Source organism: Heterodontus francisci, chromosome 2, assembly GCF_036365525.1.
Source record: "Heterodontus francisci isolate sHetFra1 chromosome 2, sHetFra1.hap1, whole genome shotgun sequence".
Classification (NCBI taxonomy): Eukaryota; Metazoa; Chordata; class Chondrichthyes; order Heterodontiformes; family Heterodontidae; genus Heterodontus; species Heterodontus francisci.
The window spans coordinates 140418923-140444906 of NC_090372.1; the positions used below are offsets into that span (position 1 = coordinate 140418923).

The 25984-nt window shown below is 43.2% G+C and overlaps 1 protein-coding gene across 1 annotated transcript in view; it reads right to left on the minus strand.

The window, feature by feature from the left end:
- Positions 1 to 25984, minus strand: part of LOC137347208 (contactin-associated protein-like 2) — a 1554138-nt gene that overhangs the window by 314983 nt on the left and 1213171 nt on the right. The gene's annotated exons all lie outside the window — the stretch shown is intronic.

Here is a 25984-nt window from a genome sequence, read left to right on the forward strand (position 1 = left end):
GCACTTCTAGAGGAAAAAGCGCCGAGGTGATAATAGTGAAATGAAATGTAGACAGGGTTAATAACAATCAAAAATATATCAGCTTTGTGAGCCTAATAGCCTTTCCCCATTCTTAAAGGTTTTTACATTCAAGGTAATTGAAGGCAATCAGGCAGAGTCAACATGGCTTTGTGAAAGGGAAATCATGTTTAATCAATTTATTGGAGTTCTTTGAAGATCAGCCATGATCTTATTAAATGGCGGAGCAGGCTCGATGGGCTGAATGGCCTACTTCTGCTCCTATTTCGTATGGTCATATGGTAAGTAACATGTGCTGTGGATAAGGGGGAACCGGTGGATGTACTGTACTTGGATTTCCAGAAGGTATTTGATAAGGTGCCACATCAAAGGTTATTGCAGAAAATAAAAGCTCATGGTGTAGGTGGTAACAGATTGGCATAGATTGGCGAGCTAACAGGAAACAGAGTAGGCATAAATGGATAATTTTCTGGTTGGCAAGAGTAATGAGTGGTGTGCCACAGGGATCAGTGCTGAGGCCTCAAATTTTTAAATTTATATAAATGACTTAATGAAGGGACCGAAGATATGGTTGCTAAATTTGCTGATGACACAAAGATAGAGGGGAAAGTAAGTTGTGAAGGAGCCGGCAAAAGGATATAGATAGGTTAAGCGAGTGGGCAAAGATCTGGCAAATAGAGTATAATGTGGGGAAATGTGAAATTGTCCATTTTGGCAGGAAGAATAAAAAGAAGCATATTATCTAAATGGTGAGAGATTGCAGAGCTCTGAGATGCAGAGGGATCTGGATGTGATAGTACATGAATCACAAAAGGTTAGTATGCAGGTACAGCATATAATTAAGAAAGCTAATAGAATGTTATCGTTTATTGTGAGGGGAAATGAATACAAAAGTCGGGAGATTATGCTTCAGTTATACAGTTACACATTTGGAGTACTGTGTACAGCATTGGTCTCCTTATTTAAGGAAGGATGTAAATGCATTGGAAACAGTTCAGAGAAGGTTTACTGGACTAACATCTGGAATGGGAAGGGAGTCTTATGAGGAAAGGTTGGACAGGCTAGGCTTGTATCCACTGGAGTTTAGAAGAGTAAGAGGTGACTTGATTGAAACATATAAGATCCTGAGGGGTCTTGACAGGGTGGATGTGGAAAGGATGTTTCCACTTGTGGGAGAATCTAGAACTAGGGGTGACTATTTAAAATAAGGGGTCACCCACTTAAGACAGAGATAAGCAGAAATTTTTTCACTCAGCGGGTTGTGAGTCTTTGGAATTCTCTTCTTCAAAGGCAGTGGAAGCAGAGTCGTTGAATATTTTTAAGGCAGAGGTAGATAGATTCTTGATAAGCAAGGGGTGAAAGGTTATTGGGGGTGGTGGGAATGTGGAGTTGAGGTTACAATCAGATCAGCCATGATCTTGTTGAATGGCGGAGCAGGCTTGAGGGGCCGAATGGCCTACTCCTGCTCCTAATTCATATGTACATGTTCTTGAAATTTTGTGCCTTAACAGCTCAAAAATTCCAAATACCATCATTTTTTTTTGTTAGACTGAACTTAATACCAATGAAAGTCTTTCCTCCAAGGACTGTCAGCATAAAATATTGTGAAGATCCTGAATTGTTTCACCTCCTTCATTTGGCAAGAACATACAGGAAGATAGGCAACAGGACCTCAATTATATATTTCCTCCCAAAGGGGTAAAGTGATAATTACGTTACTAGTCCTTGAAAGATAATACAAGATTCTGTGGTAGTTTGCCAATTGTCCATATGTCAAATCAGACAAAATGGGAAAGATTGGATCCAGGTGTAATTTGCTATCTGATTTATGTTAATCCACCAACTGTCTTTTAAATCTGTATGAATATATGTTTATTTTCTGTTTAAATGCAACTTTGTGAAATTCAGGAGCCACAACAAACCAGTAGGATTTGTCTTCATCATACATAACTGATTTACATGGTCTTGTGCTCTCTGCCTTGGAAATACACAGGCTATCAAAAAGATATCATTTAAAAATAACAGATTACCTGTTTACATTGACTTCTTGATTCAAACTCTTCCAACCACAATAGATGTCGATAATAGCTTACCTTCATTTAGCAAATTTATATATGTGTGAATTTATATTCTTTATTTAACATCCCTTTTTACCTTCCAATGTTTATTTGTAAAGAAGTGAAAACTCTGAATCTGTCCAAAGTTCGGAAGCCTTTGTTCCCACTCTCTGCTCAGTTCCTGCTCTCAGCACCTGTCAGCTGTCCAGCAGGTTCCGATTTTTTTTGAAAGCCTGCCGGAAACCCATATCTGTGCAAAGTTCGGAAGCCACTGTTCTCGCTCTCAGTAACAGGTAGAGAGAGGGGTGGGTAGGAGCAGAGCGAGGGGGGCGACGGAGACAGAGCAAGGTGGGGGCGACGGAGACAGAGCAAGGTGGGGGCGACGGAAACAGAGCAAGGTGGGGGCGACGGAAACAGAGCGAGGGGGAGGGGTGATGGAGACAGAGTGGGGGGGGTGGCGATGGAGACAGAGCGAGAGGGGCAACAGGGACAGAGCGAGAGGGACAGCAGAGGGTGGGGACAGAGAGCAAGAAAGAGGGAGAGCAGAGAAAGAGAGAGTAAGTGAGGGGAAAGAGAGAGAAAAAGGGAGGGCAGAGGGTGGGGACAGAGAGAAAGAGAGGGGACAGAGAGAAAGAAACAAAGAGAGAGAGCAGAGGAATAGAGTGAGCGAGGGGAGAGAGAGAGAAAAAGGGAGGACAGTGAGAGGAGGGGGTCAGAGAGAGCGAGGGAGAGAGAGAGAGGGGACAGAAAGAGAGGGGATGACAGAGAGAGGGGGCGACAGACAGGAAACAACACAGAGGGTTGGGGGGATGGAAAGTGGGGATGACACAGGGATTGGAGTGACACGGGGTGGGAGAAGACACAGAGGGAGGACAGCACAGATGGGGGTAACAGAGAGGGAGGGGAGAGAGATAGACAGATAGAGAGAGACGAGGGAGAGAGAGTGATCACGATCACCATTCCTGACAGATGGACATCTATTTGGAATACTCCACATTGCTACAAGAAGTGTGCAGGCAGGCATTAAAATACACATTTGTTGTTGTTTTGATTAACAGGAAGATACATTTTTAATGCCTTTATCTTTCTGAAATTGTCTCACTTGTCCCCTATGTAAGACAAAAATTTTAATGTGGCCCCCCCACGCAAAAAGGTTGGATACCCCTGCTCCAAGTCTTCAACCGTGTGTTTTTAAAATAACCTAGCAGCAAGGTTATTTTAAAATACAAGTTTAAAGGCTTGTGTTATGTAAATTCATTTTAAAATGGCAAAAGTCACTCAGGGAATGTCTCGATTTCTATGCTCTGGCACACATTACTTTAACTTGAGACACAGTCTCAGTGACATGTTGAAAGTTGCTGCTCTTTTACTTCTATACAAATGTCGCAATTGTGCTGCAATCCATTTGGAATCACATTGTTCCAGAACTTGTATTGTGGGAAAAGCAGGCAAGAAATTCCAAGGAATCTCCAGAAGTCAGCACTGTACTTTCCTCATGAATACAAGAGTGCAGTGTAATGGGGCTGAGTGATACTATCACAAACACGATGCTGCTGACCCATATACAATAGTCAGTAAATGTAATGGATAGATCAAGAGACCTTAATCTATGATTCCTTAACAAAATCCTTGCTGCATTTGCGGTTTTAAAAACTGCAGGGGAAGACATAGTAAAAATTATTTTGTTTCAATGATCACATTAGAAACAGTCATTGATTTATTTTGCTGTGAATTGGATTAATGAACAAATTTTACAAGTATGTCAAAGATCAGTAACTGCAATGTGCATCATTTACTATCCAGTTTGAGGGCAGATAGCCTGAGTGGCCAATGTCATTTGAAAGTTGTCTGTATCATATAATTACATTACATTACAGTAAAAGTGCACCTTTGCTAACAAGTAAGAAATTTGGATTGGATATAAATTGGTTCTTCTGGAGTACAATCTTACAGATAGTGACTAAACATTTTGTAACTGAATAATACATGCAGTAATAGCCACTCACCTTTATGCAGAAAAGCTTTTTGTTAACAATTATCTTGTCAGAGCTGAATCAAAATTGACAGTCATAGACTGAGATATAGACATAAATGAATTTAAGAGAATCGCTTTATTGGAGGAACTGAAGGGGGCTCTTTATTTGTAATTATGTTTATCTAATTTTGCCACTAGCTTTGGTGAGTAAATGACATTTTGTCAATTAGAGATGCTGTTGTTTCTGTATTTTCGAATCCAGGACCTAGTTTAACAGCCTGTCAAGATGAATAAACTAGTTTTGGCTACCTACCGTTAATCTTTCTGTCCCTTCCTGTCCCACTCTGCTTTTCTGTTTTACATGACTCTTCTGAAGTACTATCTGCTCCATCCCATAAAATTCTCCTGATTTGGAGATCACACCCCTTTTTGTTGGCTACCCAGTCTTCAGACACATATGACAAGCAAGTGGAGAAGTACACAAACACTGACCATCATGGGTTAAATTGTCGTGTCAACAGCAGTGTGAGAAATGGTCCATCTTCCAATTGCTGATTTTTCTACTGCATCACCTCAATAACCACAATAACAACCCTCTCCTTGAGTTTCCTGGTTTATTGGATGAATTTGCACTCCTGACGCTCTGTGAGTCCACAGAGGTTATCTGATCAGATCCATCTACCATCCCATGACATGGTATAGATAGCTCTAATCTGTCAACAAAAGTAATTCGCATTGGAATTGCATACAATTTTGCTTGCTAGTTTACACAGTTGTGGTGCTTCCCATTGACGTTTATATGCTTAGCTACTTAATAGGGAGAAATATGTTTTAAATTTGGCGGTGTTTTGATGGCATTAGATTGGCTATGCACCTTTATGTACAGATTAATTGCCCACATGTCCATGGCTGAGTCAATAATTTCATAAAATGTCCATGGTACAAGTCAGTGCCTATCGCTGATGCTGTACCTCATCGTTAGTCAATCCTATCTCGGAGTAGCTTAATCCCATTTCCTGTTATGTCCTTCCGTCCTTTCCAACGGAATGTGCAGTCTTCCTGAACCCCCTCTCATGAGCCCGTGAGGCCCGTAAGCAGAAGAACTCATTCAACCTCCCCCAGCAAAAGCCGCGCCCATCCCCCCTTTACAAAATGCCATTGTGAAGAGTGAAGAGATATGATGGAAAATTCTCCTGATTCTGCACAACTGGTTGCCTGTGAATGAGGGCATTTTTCGAGCCCTTCCTCTTGCTGCTGTCCCGCTGTTCTGATTTGCTCCCCACTATTTGTGCACCCTTCTCTCTGTCCTGGTTGAGACCCTGCATCAATCCAGTGCCTTAAAAAGAAAATTTAAAACTGATCCCTTAAAGAGCTGACAAGCTCGTTAAGTGGCTTAACTGGCCATTTATTGATCTTGGGTGGGTTGCCTCCTCCAGCTCTGAGCAGTGCCTTTTAAACTTTGAACATGTCGGTTTGGCATTGGGAAACTGGCACGGGAAACTGAGGGGTGGGTTTAAGTGACTGCCCGCCCCCTGCCCGTCCTCTCATTTAAATCAGAATCCCACCTATTGTCTCTTAATCTTGACTTTCTAGGTTTAAGATTAGTGTAGTGTATTTGTGAGGGACTGAGTGATTTACTTAGTTATGGGAGAAGAGTTTATTTGGAGATAATTCGAACTGGAATAGGTTAATTGGTCCAGGTAGGGACAGGGGAAGAGGAGGCTGCATGTAGGATCTTTCTCAATTCAGATATAGGCATCTCACTGATTAAGTTTCTTTAGTTTGACTAATGAGATGACTTACTTAATTTTCTAGATTTCTAGTGACTGTAAATTACTGCTAATTCAATCCAATTCATTATCTCAGAATATCTGCTTTAGTTGAAAGATATACATCAAGAGTGATCCAATGCCATTGCCAATTTCACACAAAGACTGCCTCAAACCTGTACAGTCTGCTGAACACTCAGATTCCCTGAACTGAATATTTATTTGTAGGATCCCAAAAGAAGTGCTAAACCCTCAAGGCTCTTTAAAGCGAAGTATCGGAAGTAATCACGGTAGAAGGGATAATGGGTATGTATTTGATTTGGAAGAAAGAGACTTGTGGAGTCTAGTGACCTCATTACAGCCTTCGGTCAAACATGGACAAAAGAGCTGAACTCCAGAGGTGAGGTGAGAGTGACTGCCCTTGACATCAAGGCAGCATTTGACTGAGTATGGCATCAAAGAGCCCTAGCAAAACTGGAGTCAATGGCAATCGGGGGGAAAACTCTCCGCTGGTTGGAGTCATACCTAGCGCAAAGGAAGATGGTTGTAGTTGTTGGTCAATCATCTCAGTCCCAGGACATCACTGCAGGAGGTCCTCAGGGTAGTGGCCTAGGCCCAACCATCTTCAGCTGCTTCATCAATGATCTTCCTTCAATCATAAGGTCAGATGTGGGGATGTTTGCTGATGATTGCACAATGTTCAGCGCCATTTGTGACTCCTCAGATACTGAAGCAGTCCATGTAGAAATGCAGCAAGACTTGGACAAGATCAGGCTTGGGCTGATAAGTGGCAAGTTACATGCGCGCCACTGGAGTGCCAGGCAATGACTAGCTCAAAAAGGAGAGAATCTAACCATCTCCCCTTAACATTCAATGGTATTACGATAGCTGAATTCCCCCTATCAACATCCTGGGGGTTACCATTGACCAGAAACTGAACTGGAGTAGCCATATAAATACCACGGATACAAGAACAGGTCAGAGGCTAGGAATCCTGCGCATCAACTCACCTCCGGACTCTCCAAAGCCTGCCCACCATCTACAAGGCACAAGTCAGGAGTGTGATGGAATACTCTCCACTTGCCTGGATGGGTGCAGCTCCAATAACACTTGAAGCTCGACACCATCCAGGACAAAGCAGCCCACTTGACTGGCACCCCATCCACCATCTTCAACATTCACTGCCTCGACCACTGACGCACAGTGGCAGAAGTGTGTACCGTCTACAAGATGCACTGCAGTAACTCACCAAGGCTCCTTCGACAGCACCTTCCAAACCCGCGACTCTACCACCTAGAAGGACAAAGGCAGCAGATGGAGGGGAACACCACCACCTGCAAGTTCCCCTCCAAGCCTCACACCACCCTGACTTGGAACTATATCGCCGTTCCTTCACTGTCGCTGGGTCAAAATCCTGGAACTCCCTTCCTAACAGCACTTTGTGTGTACCTATCCCACATGGACTGCAGCTGTTCATGAAAGCGGCTCACCACCACTTTCTCAAGGGCAATTTGGGATGGGCAATAAATGCTGCCCTAGCCAGTGATACCCATATGCCATGAATGAAAAAAAAGGATCCATAAGGATCTGTCCTGAGCCCTCAATTATTCACAACATTTATTAATGACTTAGATAATGTAATAGAGAACCACATATCCAAGTTTGTGATGACACAAGAATTGGTGGCATGGTAAGTAATGTAGATGGGAGCATAACATTACAAAGAGACTTTGATAGATTAAGTGCATAGGCCATACTGTGACAAATGAATTTCAACACAAATAAGTGTGAGGTTGTCCATTTTGGACCAATGAAAGGATAGATAGGTGAACAGCTAGGAACAGTGGATGCCCAAAAAGATTTAGGGGTCCATGTATACAGATCACTAAAATGTAGTAGTACAACAAATAATCAAAAGGGCTAGTAGAATATTGAGCTTTATAACTACAGAGCTAGCATATAAAGGGAACAAAGTCTTAGTACAGCTGTACATAGCTCTGTTGAGACTACATCTGGAGTACTGTGTAGAGTTCTGGAAACCGCACCTTAGAAAGGATACATTAGACTTGGAAGGAGTGCAGTGTAGACTCACCAGAATGTTACCAGGACTCCAAGGGTTAGATTATGAGGAGCGGTTACATAAACTGGGCTTGTATTTCCCGGAATATAGAAGGTTAAGGGGTGATATTTAATTGAAGTTTTTAGGATTTTGAAAGGTATTGATTGGATAGATGAGACGTTTTCTGCTGATGGGGTGTCTAGGGGACCTTAAAATCAAAACCATTTAGGAAGAGAAGGGTAGTAGAAGTGTAGAACTCTCTCCCACAAAAGCAGTAGCTGCCATTTTGATTAATAATTTTTTTTATTAGAGATACAGCACTGAAACAGGCCCTTCGGCCCACCGAGTCTGTGCTGACCATCAACCACCCATTTATACTAATCCTACACTAATCCCATATTCCTACCACATCCCCACCTGCTCCTATATTTCCCTACCACCTACCTATACTAGTGGCAATTTATAATGGCCAATTTACCTATCAACCTGCAAGTCTTTGGCATGTGGGAGGAAACCAGAGCACCCGGAGAAAACCCACGCAAACACAGGGAGAACTTGCAAACTCCACACAGGCAGTACCCAGAATTGAACCTGGGTCACTGGAGCTGTGAGGCTGCGGTGCTAACCACTGCGCCACTGTGCCACCCAAATTTTAAATCAAAGATCGCCAGGTTTTTGCTAGCCAAGAATATTAAGGGATATGGAGCCAAGGTGAGTAAATGGAGTTAAGATACAGATCAGCCATGATCTCATTTAATGCAGAAGAGGCTTGAGGGGCTAAATGCTTACTCCTGTTTCCATGTTCCTATTCATTGAAATGAGAGAGCTGTAGTTGGAGGTTTTCTACTTGCAGAAATGGATTTAACGATGCAACACACTGCTCAAAGATTCTGGCTTCAAGATTGCTTTGAAGAAGGTTTAAGAAAATAGATGAAGTGTTCTTCTTAATAAACGCTATGATATTCCTTTTTTGTTTATTAATTGGCTACTTCTATGCCATCAGCGTAATCAACAGTTTCAAGCATTGACTATTTCGCTTGTAGACTGAATGGCCAACATGGAGGCATTGATAATTAAAATATTATGTGGATCAATACTTGAATAAAATCTGCACCTTGCAGTGCTGGGATAGGATTTACCCTGGGATGCGTTAATAAACAACAATGTTATACCATTTCCCCCCATTTCCTGTGTACTAGATAAAACATAAAAGCGACTGAAGATATCTTTCATTAGATAACTCTGCACATTAAGTCCTATTTTTTGTTTCTTCACTGTGTTGAAAGTTGGAATAATGTACGAATCATTTAAAAGCAGCCTGCAGTGCAGCCTTTAGGTATGCTAATGATATTTTCTGAATTGTTAAATTAATTTTCAGTATATGTCACAAAGATACATTTTTTGGTGATGGTGAACCTGATCAACTCTAGTATAGTTCAAAGACTGAAAGTTTGAGTGTAACTATTAGCATTCATTGAAATTCTGTTCTATTAAATTAATTCATAGGATAATTTTATCTGGATAAGGAAATACTGGATGCCAAAGAGGAGAGAGTAAGGGGAGTCACAAGCACAAAAGACAAAACTCTGATTATAATTGTTTTATTTTAAATAATGGTACCACCTGTCTATTAATCTGATTATAAACTGGTTAAAGTACAAGTTACCTTCATTTTAAGAGTTATCAACTGACTTGAATTTTTGACCAAAGGCTCTGTGAGTTTTCTAGAATGTTGTTCTGTGCAGGTAATAACATTCATATTTGTGTCACTCTGACTAGTTGGTACTCATAATGATTTACAATCAACAATGTAGAAGACAACAGAATTAATGCAAAGCTGCACTGCTGTTAAAATGGCCCTGCTTTTATTGGTATTACTGGCCATAAAGGAAAAGCATATAATCTCTCAGCACATCATTTCTCATCTAAAATACCTAAGAAATCATTGCACAGTTTTAGGCAGGCTGCAGTAGGCTATTCTTTCCGCTTGAAGATGTCTACAATGTCAGGTTCCAAAGGAAAGTGAAAACTTTATTAAAAATATTCTATTTTCACTAATTTACTTCCCCTCACAGCTCCCAGTGGGTTCTGGAGCCACAGGGGATAACTCCCTGCTGACATCTTACCCCAATTTCCAAATTTTGTGTGACAGCGTTCATAGTGAATATCAGGTATGTGTGCACACGCATGGGGAGTGCTCATACATGTAAGGAGTGTGTGTCTGTGTGTGTGTGTGTGTGTGTGCATGCATACGTTGGGATTCTGTCGTGTGAGTGTCACATATACTATCCAGCACCAGTCAATGAATCAGAAATGGGAACCCTGGAAGTTTTTTTCCCTTCCTCTACTCTAGGGATGTTGTGGTCAATTGTAGCATGTCTACTGCTGCACTGGCTAAGAGCAGCAACTCAGCATGCACTTAACATTAAGTCAGCCTGAGCTTAGTGGTAGCACTCTTGCTGCTGAGCCAGAAGGTTGTGGGTTCAAGCCCCACTTTAGTGACTTGAACACATGAAGCAAACTGACACTTCAGTGCAGCACTGAGGGAGTATCAAATCGTTAGAGGTGCTGACTCTTGGATAAGACATTATCTGAGGCCCTGACTTCCTTTTAGACACCTTTTCAAAGGACAGCATGGGAGTTCTCCAGTTCTCTTGGCACAAAAAACATCCCTAACCAAAATCATCCAGTCAGGTTAACTAGTAATGCAACTGTTTGAGGGACCTTGCTGTGCAAAGACTTGCTGGCATGTTTCCCTGTATAGCACCAGTGACTACACGTCAAAAGTAATTCAGTGGCTGTGAAGGGCTTTGGAACATACTGAGGTTGTAGAAGATGCTATTATAGGTCCTTTCTTTCTTGGGAATCAAGCCTGAGAATTACCTGGTCTGTACAGCTCAGTACCACACCATGCAATTAGCCCATTAAGGTACGGGGAGTGGAAAACATGTTTTATATTAAAATAAGTACAACAAATATAGCTCTGCACAATATATCGGAATTTTCAAATGTATGGCATAAAAATAGTTAGTAATGTATGATTCAAACCATTTAGTCATCCGGGACTTCTTCAGGCAGATTCCTTTGAAAAATATTTTTGGGGAGCTCGTTTAAATTTTTTTATTGCAATGATCAACTGCTTATCCATGATCATGGAGCATCTGAAAGAAATTTTGGATGAGATTTTACCAGCCCCCAGTGGCAGACTAGGAGGTGGAGGGGGCCAATAAAATGCCAGAGAGCCGCGTTGGGAAGGGTCCCCAATGCAGACCCGTTGCAGGGTTATTTTACCAGTGGCGGGAACATCAATGGCTTTTCCTGCCTACTAAGGGCCATTTTCCCGGGCTGCCGACATTTTGCCACTGGCAGAGCAGCCCGCAGCCGCACAGAGAGGATGCCAGTTGCATGGAGCTGGCTTCCCGGCCAGTTGAATTTTGAGGCTCCATGGAGCAGGTAAAGGCTGCCCCCACGTTCACAACATTGCTGTAGAGGGGTTACCCCTCTGATCGCTGGGGACTGCCTGCCAGGCCCCGCAGAAAAAAAAATCCTAACTCACCTGTGAGGGCACCTCAAAATAGAGGTGCCCTCTCATTCTCCTTCCAGCCTCGGCTGCAGAGTTGCTGACCCTCTGACTGGGCTGGCAATATGGAGAGTCAGCCCGCCATCCTTAATTGAATGGCAGGCCCAGTGTCAGCGAATTATTTATTTATTTAGAGCTACAGCGCTGAAACAGGCCCTTCGGCCCACCGAGTCTGTGCCGATCAAGAACCACCCATTTATACTAACCCTACAGTAATCCCATATTCCCTACCACCGACCTGCACTAGGGGCAATTTACAATGGCCAATTTACTTATCACCTGCAAGTCTTTGGCTGTGGGAGGAAACCGGAGCACCCGGCGAAAACCCACGCGGTCACAGGGAGAACTTGCAAACTCTGCACAGGCAGTACCCAGAATTGAACCCGGGTCCCTGGAGCTGTAAGGCTGCGGTGCTAACCACTGCGCCACTGTGCCGCCAATTAAGAGGGCGCCGCCATGAAGATTGCTGCTGGGTCCAGCTGCCCACCCGCGTTGACCTCCATCTGGTCCCGATGTCAGGACTTACAATCTGCTGGTAAAATCCTGGGCTGTGATTCAATTCCCTATCAACAAAAATACTCTATTTATTTCCGCTGGGCCTATAAAGCTGCTTTCCAATTGCAGGTAATGAAAGCCAACAAGATCATATCACTCAAACTGTGTGGGCAATATCCTCACAGTATGCCATCATCTACAGAGTGGTTAACTTCAGAGCATTCTGTCTATGGTACCAATACAATCAAAATTTTCAACCTTTTGAAACTGAGCTGTGCCAATATGTGTACGACTGATGTAACAATTAGGCCTTAATATAGACTGGTATTAGATTAGCTTGTCTTTAAATGGAGTTTTGTACAATTAAACAATTGTTTCATAGACTCTCCTTTGTTCTCTGATTCAGGGAAACAGAGCCTGCACATGTGTGCTTACATGTACAGAACTCCACAACCCAGTGGTGGTCAAATGGGACATTTTACTTTTTGCTCACATTAAAACGAGGACATTTAAATGTACAAAATTCCTATGTGGTTGCTGAAGAGTTTTGAAAGGTTTGCTTTGTGTTGGTTGCAGTTATACTACAGCCAGTGCCAAGCTGAAGCATTGAGAGAGATTTCCTTGTCAAAATTTAATTTGGACAACTTCCCACCAGAGTTACAAGATGCGTGTTTTATTGTCGGGAAAACAAACTTACTTCACATCAATGCAAAATTTGTAATAGCATTGTCATGGATGCACGGCCATTATACATTGAAGGCATTTTGTATTATAACAGTGTTACTCACATCGCTATTAAAAACTAAATACGTGCCACATAGTACAAAGCTGCCGAATAAAACCTTGAGATAGTCTGACTTTTTACCAGCATAAATATAGAGCAAGCACTAAGGAAACAGGAGAAGTGATACTCCTTAGCCGGCAATTAAATCTGTTTAGTTCCTGACAATAGCAAATTACATGACATATGGAGATCTCTTACCATTTTGCATATTTTAAATTAGGATGTAATTTCCTTAAAAGCTTGTAGCTGGAGAAATACATTCACTGAGATAATGAAATCCTATCGTTGACGATTCATAATGGAGTGAGATGACAGGTCTTACGACTCAAATCCCATTATTTTACAAATGACTAATTTTACTGTGAAGAATAAGTATTTGTTAAACATAATCAGTTTTAGATTCCAATAATTCATTGTACATTGATATAACTAGCACATCATTCGGCAGACTGTTTAAACTCGTGAAATATAAACATCGATTAAGTTTAGAGTGATTTATTTGTTTTTTCAAAGGAAGAAAATTTAATATTTCAGCTTATCACAAGATAGAATGATATTTTATTCAAAAAACTGAAGAGTTCATAGGCTGTTGACTATCATTCAGTGATTGATCAGGAAAAATAATGTTTCTGATTTAATCTGCATTAAAAGTCATTCCTTTTAACAGATTAATAGTAATTGTTTTGTGCCACAATTAAACTATGTTAAATATCATTTATAACATTTGAAAGTACAAAATCAAAGACAAAGTGAAAATATTAAACTTTCCTAGTGTGCAAATTGTCAGCTTTCCCACCATTTGTTAATATTCCTGACTAACTAAATGGTTAAGTCTACTGAAAGTAGAACGTTTTTTTTTGTTCGGGGGATGTGGGCGTCACTGGCTAGGACAGCATTTATTGCCCATCCCTACCTGCCCTTGAGAAGGTGATGGTGAGCTGTCTTCTTGTTACTTTTGATTTCCCCTAATCAGAAGAAAAGTGTTTAGGAAAACTATACATGGATGCATACAATTAGAGAAGGGTAACAGAGGAAGAAGACCAATTTCAGCAACACAGGAAATAATATGGGTAATAAAGTGATCGTTCCTAAAGTACATAGTTAAGGATAGCACATTGATCCAAGCCACAAGGAAGATCAGGGAGGTTAAGAATCTGGTCACAAGTATTCAAATAGAAAATGAGGTGAGAACATCCATGAATAAAAAGAAAGACTTACATTTCTATAGCGCTGTTCATGACCTCATGGTATCTCAAAGCACATTTGAAGTGTAGTCACTGTTGTAATGTAGCAGCCAATTTGCATACAGCAAATTTCCACAAACAGGAAAGTGATAATGACCTGTTTTAGTGATATTGATTGAGGGATAAATATTGGCCAGAAGACCAGGGATAACTCCCCTACTCTTTTTAAATAGTGCCATGTGAATTTTTATGCCCACCTGAGAGAGCAGACATTTCATTGGAAAGATGGCACCTCTGACAGTGTTGCACTCCCTCCGTACTACACTGGAGTGTCAGCCTGAATTTTTGAGCTGAATTTTTTGGAGTGGGACTTGAACCCACAACCTTCGGACTCAGAGGCAAGAAAGCTACCAATTGAGCTATGAAATAAAATAAATATAAAGCATTTCTACAAATAAATTCACAGCATGTGGAGATGAAAATGGAAAGGGTGGGGTGATTGAAAGATACCAAAGGTGACCAAGGGAGAGCAAATATAAAAATTAATTTTTCTATTGTTTGATTATGAAGGGTATGGGCATAAAAATTGAATTTCTGGAGTGGAACCAGAGGAAGTACCAAAACAAAGAGACATTTCAGATAAAAGATTCACTGAAAGATTAAGTTAAAGGAAGATTGGCTGCCAGGCCGGATGGACTTCACACTAGAATTGTGAAATTGGTAACATTCTTGCCACTATCTTTGGAGAAATATCAGAAATGAGAGTTTGGGTTCCACCGAGGGAACTCAGTTCAAGAACTCATTACAGCCTTGATCCAAACATGGACAAAAGAGCTGAATTTCAGAGGTGAAGTGACTTGACATCAAGGTAGCAATTGACCAAGTGTGGCATCAAGGAGCCCTAGCAAAATTGAATTCAATGGGAATCAAGGGTAAAACTCTCCTCTGCTTGAACTCATAACTAGCACAAAGGAAGATGGCTGTGATTGTTGGAGGCCAATCATCTCAGCCCCAGGACATCGCTGCAGGAGTTCCTTAGGGCAGTGTCCTAGACCCAAACATCTTCATCTGCTTCATCAATAACTTTCCCTCCATCACAAAGTCAGAAGTAGGAATGTCACTCCTGATTGCACAGTGTTCAGTCCCCATTGTAACTCCTCAGATACTGAAGAAGCTGCATGTGGACATGGACAAGAACTGGACAACATTCAGGCTTAGGCTGAAAAGTGGCAGGTAACATTTGCGCCATACAAGTGCTAGGCAATGACCATTCCCAACAAAAGAGAATCTAACCTTCTCCCCTTGACATTCAACAGCAGTACCAATGCTGAATCCCCCACCATTAACATCCTGGGGGTTACCATTGACCAGAAATGTAACTGGACGAGCCATAAATACTGTGGCGACAAGAGCAGGTCAGAGGATTCTGCAACTTGATTTTTTGCAACTTGATTGAAACATATAAGATCCTGAGGGGTTTCCCCTTGTGGGAGAATCTAGAACTAGGGGGTCACTGTTTAAACATAAGGGATCGCCCATTTAAGACAGAGATGAGGAGAAATGTTTTTCTCTCAGAGGGTCGTGATTCTTTGGAACTCTCTTCCTCAAAGGTGGTGGGATATGTTTAAGGCAGAGGAAGATAGATTCTTGATAAGCAAGGGGGTGAAAGGTTATCGGGGGTAGGTGGTAATGTGGAGAAATCAGTTCAGCCATGAACTTATTGAATGGCGGAGCAGGCTCAAGGGGCCCCGTGGCCTACTCCTGCTCCTAATTCGTATGTTCATATGAAGCGAGTAACTCACTTTCTGACTCCCCAAATCCTGTCCAGCATCTACAAGGCACAAGTCAGGAGTGTGATGGAATACTTTCCACTTGCCTGGGTGAGTGCAGCTCCAACAACACTCAACAAGCTCGATACAATTCAAGATAAAGCAACTTGCTTGACCAGCACACCAGTCTCAACCTTAAACATTTACTCCCTCCAGCACTGACGCACAGTGGCAGCATTATGTACCATATACAAGATGTACTGCAGCAACTCACCAAGCCACCTTTGACAGCACCTTGTAAACCCGTGATCTTTACTACCTAGAAGGACATTGGCAGCAGACGCATGGGAACAGCATTGTACTATACTAGTCAGTGTGCCGTTAATATTAAATGAGGCTAGTAGACTTTGGGTCAAAGAAATAGGTGTTTATTTAGAGCTGTCTTATCTCTAAGGGATCTATATTAACACTGAGCAATACAAGGGTCATACTCGTGACATCACATCCTGTGATGATGCTTCAGGTCTATATACATTATCTACCCAGCATTATACTACATCTCCCCCCAAGTCTCTGACTTCATTCATCAGATCTGTAATGCTGTGGGGTTCTCACGATTCTGCCACAGCAGAGTCACTTCTTTCACCTGTTTGGGGTATTGAGTCTTTCGGTTTTTCTTCCTTACGTTCCTTTGGGTGAGTGGAACTTCTGGATGATTCAAGTTCTCTGCTTTCACTGTCGGCTCGGTGAACTATTGTTGGTTGTATCACTGGTTCATCAGTTTTCTCTGGTAACTCATTCTCTTGATTTTTTTTCCCCCATTTGTTTTTCCTGTGATGCCAGTACCGATGATCTTCTGTTTCTCCTTATTCATCCCAAATCTGTCTGAACTATGTAGGATCGAGAATATGAAGGTTTCTTCATCACTTGTCGTATTGGCCCTGATCTTTAATCCAAACCAAATCTCAGACTGTAGTTCTGTTTAATTTTTTTGCTCTGTAGCGTCTATCATGTAGCGTCTTTCTCTTTCCTCAACCTCACCCTTTCCCGTTCTTCTGCACTGATTCATGGCTGAAGAGTTCTTGGGAGTGTGGGTAGTTGTGTCCTTGATTTCCTACCCATTAGCAACTCACATGGGGCCAACCCATTCTGGATTGGCGTTGATCAATAGTTTAACAGTGACAGCTGAAATTCCTCATTTTTAAAAATTCATTCATGGGATGTGGGCGTCACTGGCCAGGCCAGCATTTATTGCCCATCTCTAATTGCCCTTGAGAAGGTGGTTGTGAGCTACCTTCTTGAACCTCTGCAGTCCATGTGAGGTAGGATTTTCGTGTTTCGAATGCCTCTCTCTGCTTTTCCATTGCTCTGGGGGTACCTTGGTGAACTTGTAACATGGGCAAACCCATACGTTTCTGCAAAATAATTTGCAAATTGTGGACCATTATTGGAGATCACTAGGTCTGGAATAGTATGTGTGGCGAAAATTTCTTTTAATGATTTAACTACGGCTTCAGAACTCTGGCCATGGAGTAATGGTCAACAACAGTACGGAAAACCTTCCCTTTATATTCAAACAGGTCCATTCCCAGGCGTTCCCATGGCCAGGATGGAAACAAAGACGCCATCAGTGGCTCTCCACAGTCCTGTCTGGTAGTAGCGCATGTAATACACCTGGAAATAATCTCTTCAATCTCCTTGGAAACACCTGGCCACCATACCGAGTTTCTCACTCTTGCTCGACACTTGTTCATTCCTAAGTGCCATTGGTGTAGTTTTCTAGGATGTCCTCAGATACTGAAGCAGTCCATGTAGAAATGCAGCAAGACCTGGACAATATCTAGACTTGGGCTGATAAGTGGCAAGTAACATTCACACCACACAAGTGCCAGGCAATGACCATCTCCGACAAGAGAGAACCTAACCATCTCCCCTTGACATTCAATGGCATTACCATTGCTGAATCCCCCACTATCAACATCCTGGGAGCTACCATTGACCAGAAACTGAACTGGAGTAACCATATAAATACCGTGGCTACAAGAGCAGGTCAGAGACTAGGAATCTTGCGGCGAGTAACTCACCTCCTGACTCCCCAAAGCCTGTCCACCATCTACAAGGCACAGGTCAGGAGTGTGATGGAATAATCTCCACTTGCCTGGATGGGTGCAGCTCCAACAACACTCAAGAAGCTCAACACCATCTAGGACAAAGCAGCCCACTTGATTCGCCCCCCGTCCACAAACATTCACTCCCTTCACCACCGACACACAGTGGCAGCAGTGTGTACCATCTACAAAATGCACTGCAGTAACTCATCAAGGCTACTCAGGCAGCACCTTCCAAACCCGCGACCTCTACCACCCAGAAGGACAAGGACAGAAAATGCATGGGAACACCACCACCTGCAAGTTCCCGTCCAAGTCACACACCATCCTGACTTGGAACTATATTGCCATTCCTTCACTGTCACTGGGTCAAAATCCTGGAATTCCCTTCCTAACAGCACTGCGGGTGTACCTACCTCACATGGACTGCAGAGGTTCAAGAAAGTAGCTCACAACCACCGTCTCAAGGGCAATTAGAGATGGGCAATAAAATGCTGGCCAGGCCAGCGATGCCCACATCCCATGAAATGAATAAAAAAAAATAACTCCTTGGTTTAGCATGGCATTGATTTCCTTCTTTACCTTTTCCAGGAGTGGGTGAGACCTTTCTCAGTGTGAACAAACATACCGGTTCTGCCTCTTTGTTAAGAGTAATGAAATACTCTGTTGTTAACTTCCTTCAAATAATTTGGGGAATTCAGCTCTAAAATCGCCAAGCTGTTTCTCTTGTCTCTTGATTTCTTCCACCCTGCATAACAGCTGTAAGACTAAACAAGATGTCTTACTGAGTAGTAAACAGGCTTGGTTCTTTATAACATATAGGGTTTCCGGAATGGTGTTATTTCTGTGTGTTAAGGTGGTTTGTATTTCTCTTAAAACCCTTAACTGAATCCCTCCCAGGCCTTTATGTCCTACACCACAAAGACTGCTGCGGTTCAAGAATGTGGTTCACTACCACCTTCTCAAGAGTAATTAGGGAGGGCCAATAAATACTAGCCAGCATCCCGTGAACAAATGAAGGAAAAAGGCCTGACACCCCCACTGGGGTTTCCTGTGCGCCTCCAAATGCACACTGGTTAAATGCACAAGTCGGCAGGTTCATGTTGGGTTTCTGGCATTTTTTTCTGTTTTAAATCCCGCATGCCCCGACCCCACCCTGCCCATCCCACCACCCACTCCCTGCCCCTCAACCCTTTGCAGGTCAAACCTCTCCCCATTATTTCTATGTTTCAGTCTCCACATATGTTGCCTGACCCACTGAGTATTTCCAGCATTTTCTATTTTATTACATTCAACGTTAAGTGATACATTTCTAAATGCTCACTAATTTGATCTTGAATTATGGATTTAAAGGCTTGAAATTTTAGGCCACGATGGAGGCAGGAACAGAGGCAGTCGGGCAGAGAATGCCGCACTGTTGGCTGGTGTGCCGGTTCCCTGCTCCATCCCACCCCAGGCCATTTTCCTAGTGGTGGGGGTGGGAGGACTACCCACATGCAAGTGCTGGGTAGCCAATTCAGATAATTAATGGCCATTTAATGTCCAATTAAGGCCTATGTCAGAGGCTGACTCAGATTTTCCAGTCAGCCTCCAGTTCCCTGCAGGTGGCGGAGAACAGGACAGCTGCCTGGAGGCAGTCTCCTGGTAGCAGACCAGAGGTCCAGCACTTCAGGCAGACCGAAAGGTTCTCCCTGCCTGCCTGCCTGGGTTCAGCTGCAGCTGCAGGCCGGCCTATGCAGGGGCTCTCCTCCACAGTGGTGGCCCAGCTGCTAAGACCTTTTTTTTATTTAAGATTTAAAAAAGTTGGTGAGAGAGGGCATCTCCATCTTGGGGCTCCTTCTCCCTCACTTACCTGTAAGGGCATCTTGTTGCTTCTTCCTCCTATTGGCCCTCCAGCTTCAAGAGCCCTTCACTGTCCTTAATTCGATGGCTAGCCCATCCTCTTGCCATTAATTGGCCAATTCGGGGAAAATCACAGGTGAGAGTCTGTTGCGCACACAGTACAGGCTTCTGACCCACATTTGAGCCTGATGGCGGGTTCAGAAAGCCGAAGGGAAACCCTGCGCTAAGAGTTTGTCCACAACAGACTTTAAACTAATTGAACTATAGCTACACAGTTTGTCATTCTCCTCCTTCTTGAGCAGAACTGTTATATTGGCTCCCCAGCACAATTTGCATATCTGAGGAGGATTGAAAATTGAGGGTAAAGTCTCTGGCCAGAATTTTATGCCTCCCCGAGGGAAGGGGCTGGGAGGTGATGGGGGCTGGATGGGGAGGGCATAAAATCAGGTGGAAGGCAGGTAGGTGCCATGCCCGTAGCCTATTTGCCTCTGCTGGTATTTTACCAGTGACAGCTGGGCACTTTGTCACCTGGTAATGCTGCCCAATAAAACCTGGTGGCCTCCCTTGTGGCTGTGTGTGTGTGTGGGGGGGGGGGAAATCACTCCTAATTGGGCACCCTGTGCCCCATGGAAGCCCTCCCCCAGTGGCATTGGACCCACCCCACTGGAAGATCACCCTATCCTCTTGATCGACCCCCCCCGCCCCTCCAATTCCTCCTTGCTGGGGCCTGGCTGATTGGCCCTGGTGAGCCCCAACCCCACTTACCTGCACTCCGGGACCTCCTCAATGGCTGCATCACTGGGGAATGCTGCAGTCCCAACAGTGGTCTCTGCTCCCAGTGGTGCTGTTGGTACTGAAGAGCAGTTCGTCCTCTGATTGGCCAGCAGCTCTTGGAGGCGGGACATCCTCCCTCAGTGGGGCGGAAACCATGACCTCAGGCAATTAATTGAGCCATGCCAAATAGCCTCGTGCTTCTTGGGCCAGCAGAGGTGGGCTCGCTCCCAACATTTCAGCCGCTGGGCAGAGCCACCGCCTGCTCGTTAAATTCCGGCCTCTATTTCTTTTCTGTTTTTATTTCGCAGCCTAGGGTACATTTCATCGAGGTTCATTGACTTATCCACCTTGGGTTCTGCTAATTTTTCAGAACCAATGCTTTTTCTACATTTATCTCTGATAATTGTTCCATACCTTCCACTAACTTTCACTTCTGCCATCATTTGTAAAACCTGGCGCAAAATATTTATTTAATATCTCTGCTGTACCTTCATCCTCCACAATTAGATTTCCGCTTTCATTCTTGAGCAGTTCTACCTTTGTTATATGCGTACTTGATTTTTCATATGCGAATAAAGTATTTACTATTTCTTTTTATATATTTGCTAGTCTTTCTTCACATGCTCCTTCTTCCTTTTCCCTTCCCCATTACAGTTTATATATTCTTCCCGCTTTTCTTTGGTATTGTTGGTCAGAATTTCATGCAGCTTCAGTTTAGTTTTATTCTTTCTTTTTATCTATAAAATTCTATCCTTTGATAGATTCTTTAATATGTGTTGTAAATAAAGCATTATGAGAGGATAATGAAATGCTGAATGAGTATACTGTTGTAAAAGTGAGTCAGCATGGATTTGTGGGAAGGAGGTTCTGCCTGACCAGATTATTTCTGAAATGACAGACCTTTGGAAAATGGATATTCTGTGGATCTGATAGCTTTAAATTCTAGAAGGCTTTTGATACCAAGCCTGTTGCTACTTACAATCAAAATTAATGGCTTGGAGCTGTAGACAGAAACGAACAGTGAAAATTAGGGCTGGAATATTACGCTCCCCAAACAGGAAACTGGTGGCGGTGGGGAGGGCGGGAATTGAGTGAGAGGTAGGGGAGGGCCATTCCCAACCCCCTCCCACCCCCGCTGCAATTTAACATGGAGCGGCGGCGAGAAACGGCACGCCCGCTCCAGACCAATCAAGGCCCAAAAGGGGCCAATTAACCGGCACTTAAGGACCTCTGCCTGCCGCCGCGGGTATTTTACCCTTGGCTGAGGAGTGGCTGAGGCCTCAAAAACCCTGCCTGGTGAAACCAGGTGGCCTTCTTGCAGGCTGATGGGGGGGCTCTCCTGATTGGGCATCCTGTGGTCACAGACAGCCACCCCCGAGGCCCGAACCACCCCAATGCATAACACTTTTCTCCCAACACCGCCGTTACCTCACCGGGGCCTGACCGATTGTCCCCAGCGAGGCCCTAAAAACATATCCCCTTCCCCAGGTCATCCTTCCTCTTTCTCCTGAAGCTAGGTGTAGCCCCAGCAGTGGCCACCACTCCCGGTGGCACTGCTGGGACTAAGAGCTGCCAGCCTGCTGATTGGCCAGCAGCTCCATTAGGCAGGACTTCCTGCCTCAAGGAGGTGGAAGTCCAGCCCAAGATCAATTAAAGGCCTGGGGAGCGAAAAATCCCGGTCTGGTTCCCAAGGCCCTGAGGAGGCAGGCTCGCCACCGACTTTTCGTCCAGTGAACAGGGTCTCCTGCCCAACAAACAATTCCGGCCTCGGTGTGGCTTTCTAACATTAAGGAAGAGGCAAAACATAGGAACACAGAAGTTGGAGCAGGAGTAGGCCATTCGTCCCCTCGAGCCTGCTCTGCCATTCAATTAGATCATAGCTGATCTTTCTCAACATCCATTTTCCTGTACTATCCCCATATCACAAGAACACAAGAAATAGGAGCAGAAGTAGACCATATGGCCCATCGAGCCTGCTCCGCCTTTCAGTATGGCTGATCTTGGGCTTCAATTCCACTTTCCTGCCCGCTCCCCATATCCCTTGATTCCCCGTGAAACCAAAAATCTATCTATCCCAGCCTTAAATGTAATCAATGATGGAGCATCGACAACCCTCTGGGGTAGAGAATTCCAAAGATTCACAACCCTTTGAGTGTAGTAATTTCTCCTCATCTCAGTCCTGAATAATTGGCCCCTTATCCTGAGACTGTCCCAGTGTTCTGGATTGCCCGACCAGTGGAAACAATCCCTCAGCTTCTACCCTATCAAGCCCTTTCAGAATCTTGTATGTCTCACTTAGATCGCCTCTCATTCTTCTAAGCTCCAGAGAATATAGGCCTAATTTATTCAGCCTCTCATCATAGGACAACCCTCTCATCCCAGGTACCAATTTAGTAAATCTCCGCTGCATTGCCTCCAGTGCAAGTATATCCTTTCTTGAATGTGGAGACCAAAACTGCACACAGTATTCCAGGTGCAGTCTCACCAAAGCCCTGTACAATTTTAGTATGACTTCTTTATTCCTGAACTCCAAACCCCTTGCGATAAAGGCCTACATGCCATTTGCCTTCCTAATAGCCTGCTGCACCTGCATGTTAACTTTGTACATTCATTGTTCGAGTACCCCCAAGTCTCTCTGAACATCAACAGTTACCAGTTTCACACCTTTTAAAAAATATTCTGCTTTTCTATGGTGTGGGGCAGGCTTGATGGACAAGCTGGTCTTTCCTACTTGTCAGTTTCATACATGCATATTAGCAGCTGCACAGCTTTGCAACTGGCTTCTCCTAACCAAGACCCTATGAAGATAATTCCCCACACCGATGGATAGAAACCACATATAGGTTACAACACAGAATCAAGCCATTCATTGTTTACCCTCTATACAAGCAGCTGTTGTCAGGTAGGTGTAGATTGTTGAGTCTTTTCTGGTCTTGTACTTCCATATATTTCTAATTTCTAGTTTGGGCAACAATTCTTATCTTCAATAATAACATAGAAACATAGAAAATAGGAGCAGGAGTAGGCCCTTTAGCCCTGCGAGCCTGCTCCGCCAATCATTATGATCATGGCTGATCATCTAACTCAGTAACCCGTTCCTCCTTTCGCCCCATACCCTTTGATCCCTTTAGACCCAAGAGCTATATCTAACTTCTTCTTGAAACCATACAATGTTTTGGCCTCAACTGATTTCTGTGGTAGCGAATTCCACAGGCTCTCTGGGTGAAGAAATTTCTCCTCATCTCAGTCCTGAAAGGTTTACCCCGTATCCTTAGATTATGACCCCTGGTTCTGGACTCCCCCACCATCGGGAACATCCTTCCTGCATCTGCCTTATCAAGTCCTGTTAGAATTTTATAGGTTTCTATGAGATCGCCCCCTCACTCTTCTGAACTCCAGCGAATATAATCCTAACTGACTCAATCTCTCCTCATATGTCAGTCCTGCCATCCCAGGAATCAGTCTGGTAAACCTTTGCTGCACTCCCTCTATACCAAGCACATCCTTCCTCAGATAAGGAGACCAAAACTGCACACAATATAATATATGAATTCTAGTAGATTTGTCAAGCATGATTTTCCTTTCGTAAATCCATGCTGACTCTGCCCGATTCTACCACTGTTCTCTAACTGCTCTGCTATAAAATCTTTGATAATGGACTCTAAAATTTTCCCCACTACGGACATCAGGCTGACTGGTCTATAATTCCCTGCTTTCTCTCCACCTCCCTTTTTAAATAGTGGGGTTACATTAGCTACCCTCCAATCTGTAGGAACTGTTCCAGAGTCTATAGAATCTTGTAAGATGACAACCAATGCATCCACTATTTCTAGGGCCACTTCCTTAAGTACTCTGGGATGCATACCATCAGGCCCTGGAGATTTATCGGCCTTCAATCCCATCAATTTCCCCATTTCTCTACTAATACTGATTTCTTTCAGTTCCTCTCTCTCACTAACCCCTGTGTTCCCCAACATTTCTGGTATGATATTTGTGTCCTCCTTTGTGAAGACAGAACCAAAGTATGCATTTAGTTGGTCAGCTATTTCTTTGTTCCCCATAATAAATTCCCCTGTTTCTGACTGTAAGGGACCTACATTTGCCTTCACCAATCTTTTTCTCTTCACATACCTATAGAAACTTTTACAGTCGGTTTTTATGTTCCTGGCAAGCTTACTCTCGTACTCTATTTTCCCCTTCTTAATCGATCCTTGGTCCTCTTTTGCTGAATTCTAAACTGCTCCCAATCCTCTGGTCTGTTGTTTTTTCTGGAAAATTTATATGCCTCTTCCTTGGATCTAATGCTATCTCTAATTTCCCTTGTAAGCCATGGTTTGGATACCTTTCCCGTTTTACTTTTGCGCCAGACAGGGATAAACAATTGTTGCAGTTCATCCATACGCTCTTTAAATGTTTGTCATTGCCTATCCATCATCATCCCTTTAAGTAATGTTTCCCAATCCGTCATAGCCAACTCGTGTCTCATACCTTCGTAGTTTCCTTTACTAAGATTCAGGACCCCAGTCTCAGAATCAACTATATCACTCTCCATCTTGATGACGAATTCTATCATATTATGGTCGCTCATCCCCAAGGGGTCTCGCACCACTAGATTGTCAATTATTTCTCTCTCATTACACAATACCCAGTCTAGGATTGCCTGTTCTCTAGTTGGTTCCTCAACATATTGGTCCAGAAAACCATCCCGTATACACTTCAAGAATTCTTCCTCTATGGTATTGTGACTAATTTGATTTGCCCAATCTATATGCAGATTAAAATCACCCATAATTACAGATGTTCCTTAATCGCATGCATCTCTAATTTCCTATTTAATACCATTCCCAAAACCACCACTACAGTTTGGGGGTCTAAATAACATTTTTTGCCCCTTAGTGTTTCTCAGCTCTATCCATACAGATTCCACATTGTCAGAGATAATAAAGGACACTTTGTTTACTTTAGATACAAGGAGCACCCTCTAGCCTCTCTCAATATTTTAATTGAGAACTGCAAGCCTAATATTGACAATGTCAGCTTTTTTAAAAACTCATAAAGCCTACTTCTACCCCCTCCCAAACAACGTAAATGGTTCCCTATTTTTCCTCCTTTCCCAATCACTACCCACTTATATCCATGAATTTTCTGTTACTCTCTGTCATTTTTATGCATTCCAGTTTTCAGACCTAACTTTCTTATTTTTACTCTGGATGTGCAGTTCTTTTATACCTCCAGTCCTCAGCAGGATGGCCTCATTTTTTGTCCTCAAGCAATTGCCAACCAGCTGCCATCCACCACTACCTTCCTGGTTGAACCTACTTTCACCTTGAACAATTTTTCCTTCAACTTCACTGACTTCCTCCAGATAAAAGGTATCAATATGAGAATTCATGAGTCCTGTCTATGCCTGTCCTTTTGTAAGATATGTTCCTGTGATACTCAGGTTTCTTCGCTGATCTCCTTATGCATTACATTAATGACTGATCTACTGCTTCCTGCTGTCGCTCTGAATTAGAGAATTTCATTAACTGTGCTCCAAATTTCCATCCCTCCCTTACACTCAAACGGTA